This window comes from Otolemur garnettii, unplaced genomic scaffold (genome assembly GCF_000181295.1).
Source record: "Otolemur garnettii isolate 467f Iridium unplaced genomic scaffold, OtoGar3 scaffold00109, whole genome shotgun sequence".
Classification (NCBI taxonomy): Eukaryota; Metazoa; Chordata; class Mammalia; order Primates; family Galagidae; genus Otolemur; species Otolemur garnettii.
Window position 1 is genome coordinate 4,510,560 of NW_003852504.1, and position 3,673 is coordinate 4,514,232.

The window sequence follows — 3,673 nt, forward strand, 5'->3', positions numbered from 1 at the left end:
TATTCTGTAAAGCGGTGGTTTTGTCCTTGAAATTGGCTTATAAACATTGTTTGCAGATCACATTTTATGGGAGAAAAAAGATGGCCATGGCCATGTAGCAAGGGATTATCGGAGCTAGCAGAATAACAATCACTTAAATTCACTCACACTCAAGCATGAACTAGGTCTACATAATCAAAGTGAAGTGGAGAATTAAAGTAATTTGAGATAATTCAGACCAGAAAAATCTACCTCAAAACCTTTCACCTAATTGCATCAATTATCTAATTGAAGCAAACCTTGGGGAATTGGGGCTTGAATTATTGTGATAATTGATTTAATTTTCATTTAGTTTGTATATAAAAATACATCCCCACACACTCTACCTTGAAGCGTTCTCTTTAGTGACGAACTAATGCAGTTTCCGTCACTGGAACTGACATAATTTGTCACTTGTGATTTCTTCACATTGGTATATCCTACCATGAGATTTCATTGGGATGATTATAGTACATCTTTGGGAAGAAAATTTCAGTTTTCTACAATTTGAATTATGAAACTGGATATTAGTTGTTTTTTGAAGGTGAAGAATGAAAAATTTATAAACACGGATGTAGAATTGTTCATTAATTTTTTCTTTTTTTTAGAAAGAAAAAATTTATTGATTTAATTAAAAAGCACAACCTTTTATACTTTTGTACTATTGCTTAACTCAACATGAGAGAGGGAGATTGGGAAAAAAATTGTTGTTGAAATTACAAAATATTTCTGACACAAGAGTGAGCTATGATGCCATAGCGCTCTACCCAGGGTGAATGAGTGAGACTCTGTCAAAAAGAAAAAAAAAAAAGAATAGGTTATGTCAAGTCCCAAATCAACAGATGCTGGCATGGATGCAGAGAAAAAAAGAACACTCATAAATTGTTGGTGTGACTGCAAATGGTACTTCTATGGGATGTAGTATGGCGATTCCTCAAGGAACTTAAAGTAGACCTACCATTTGCTCCTGTAATCCACTACTAGTGTATTTACCCAAATGGGGGGAAAACTTTTCTTTTTTTAAAAAAATGATTTCTTACTTTTCTGGTATATCTGACATTTTGCAGGAGAAGAAAAAAATATATAGTTGGAGAGAGAAGAGAACCATGGGAGATTTTCACTAATCAGTTATGCTAAATCCACAAGAAAGTATCAGTATACTGTGTTCATACAGAGCCCAAAAGATTCCATATAGCATAGTACTGAATATACAACTCTCAACATTAACTAACCCCTCAGAACCAGGAGTAAAAGCCCACTAGTTCAGTCCCTCAACTCTTAAAAGCAAATCACCTTCTTTCTGTCTCCTTGACTAATCTCTAATAACTTTAAGAAGTTCCGAATCATCAAACTCAAATTAGACCTCTCATTTGACCCTGCAATCCCATTACTAGGCATCTACCCAGAAGAAAAAAAAATTGTTTTAGCGCTCTTTGGCAGCACATATACTAAAATTGGAACAATACAGAGAAGATTAGCATGGCCCCTAAAAAAAAATCATTTTATCATAAGGACATTTGCAGTAGACCATCTATCATAGCTTAATTTACAATCACCAAAATGTGGAAACAATCTAAATGCCCACCAACCCAGGAATAGATTAACAAGCTGTGGTATATGTGTACCATGGAATACTATCCAGCCATTAAAATAGATGGAGACCTTACATCTTTTGCATTAACCTGGATGGAGTTGGAACACATTCTTCTTAGTAAAATGTCACAGGAATGGAGAAGCAAGAATACAATGTACTCAATTCTAATATGAAGCCAGTAGACAATCTAATACATACCCACATAAGAGAAACACTCAATTCAATTTGAGGTGGGGGAAAGGGAATAAGGGAGGGGGGAAAGGGGAGGAGTGAAGGGGATGGGTGTGCTCCCAATTAATGGGCACAATGTTAGTGTGTATGGCACACTTCTTGGGGGGCAGGACACAATTATAAGAGGGACTTTACCTAACAAATGCGAACATTGTAACCTAACTATTTGTACCTTCAATTAACCTGAAACAATAATAAAAAATGAAGTTCAGGAACATCAACCGTTTGCCTCTTCAGACTTTGCTACTAGCAGGTGACACCTAAAGAATATTCCATCCAAACCTGTATCAAAACCAGAAAGACATAAGCACAGGCAACTGCAAGAATTAATTCGTTCAGAAACATTAAGTAGGTGGGGGACCACACCTTTGGAGCATATTGCAAGTACAAGTTGGATCTATCAGGTGTAGAACACAAATGTCTTAACACTGTAATTGGGTAAATGAGGTGAAGCTATGTTAATTAGTAGGATGTAAGCGCTCCAATTTGTACAAATAATCAACACATGGAATCCCATAATGGCACAAATGTATTCATGATCTATGTACAAGTGACTTATTAAAAAAAAAGAAATCCACTTCTACCTTTTTTAAGAAAAAAAAAAAAAAAACATTTAGTAGGACTGAGCTGAACCCCGGAGAGTCAGAAAGTCTTCAGCCTAGTTGAGGAGACAAGAAAGTAAACTGGTGCATTTTCATCTAGGCTGAGAGTTTTCCTAGGGGGAAACTGATCACAGGGTGCTGAGAGAGCACAGCAGGTGCTCCTGATCCAGGCTTACCCTGGGGGCCAAGGAAGGCATGTCAGGCTATAGGATACCATTCCAGGTTTATAAGCAGGGATATGAAAGTATGAGATTACTCTGCTGTGTATTGAAGAAATTGGTGAGGAGAGAGAAGGCTGGTAAGAGCAGAAGCAGGAGGACAAATTACCAGGTGTTGTAGTGGTCCAGGTAAAAAAGGGTGTAGTGGAAAATGGAGGTAAGTGAAGAGTTAATACTGATATTGGAAAAAGAATGGACAGGATTTGGTGATCAACTGGATATGGGTGGAGGACGGGGTAAAGGAGGAGAAGAAGGTGATCAATAAGGTTCCTAGGCTTCTGGCTGGGCTGACTGGATGGATAGTGTTACCATTCACTGAACTGAGAAATACATGAGGAGGAGCAGATTTGATGTAGGGGAAAGGGGATGAGTAGAGTATGAAGTGAGATGCCCACAGGACATGCAAGTGGAGATCCAGTGGGCAGTAGACGGTTGTCTATATGGGGTTTAGACTCAGGTGGGAGCTCTGAGCTGGAGGCATTGAGATGGGAGTCCTTAGTATATAGCTGATAAGGAAAGCCATGGGAAAGACTACCATGCCCCATGGATAGAGGAGAGGAGTCCACAATAAGTCCAGTGTAACTAGGGATTTGAGAGAATAAAACTGGATGTTGGAGACAGAGGCTAGGTTTGCTCTTCTGCCCAGTCAGCAACTAGCTATGTTCTTATGTAAATTACTTCTCTATCCTCATTTTCTTTATCTTTATTAAATTAAAATAGTAACAGCCACATCCATATTGCTGTTAGGACTAAAATAAATTTTTTAAAAAGCTTATGATATAACAGAACACAATGTCAACCAATAAAGGACAATCTCATTTTACCTGTAGATTTGCTCTAGGAGAAATAGAAACAAATGTAGATTTTTGTTTATTTTTTAAAATTGCTGAATGAAATATTACTTTTTTTTTTTTGCAGTTTTTGGCCGGAGCTGGGTTTGAACCCACCACCTCCAGCATATGGGGCTGGTGCCCTACTCCTTTGAGCCATAGGCGCCACTGCTGAAATAT

At 37.9% G+C, this 3,673-nt stretch overlaps 1 non-coding gene across 1 annotated transcript; it reads left to right on the plus strand.

Annotated features, from left to right (window-relative positions):
- Positions 1-1,444: 1,444 nt before the first annotated feature.
- On the plus strand, positions 1,445-1,553 carry LOC111727506. Its single transcript, XR_002775055.1, has one exon. It is a non-coding gene; the product is annotated as a U6 spliceosomal RNA (small nuclear RNA).
- The last annotated feature ends 2,120 nt before the right edge of the window (positions 1,554-3,673 follow it).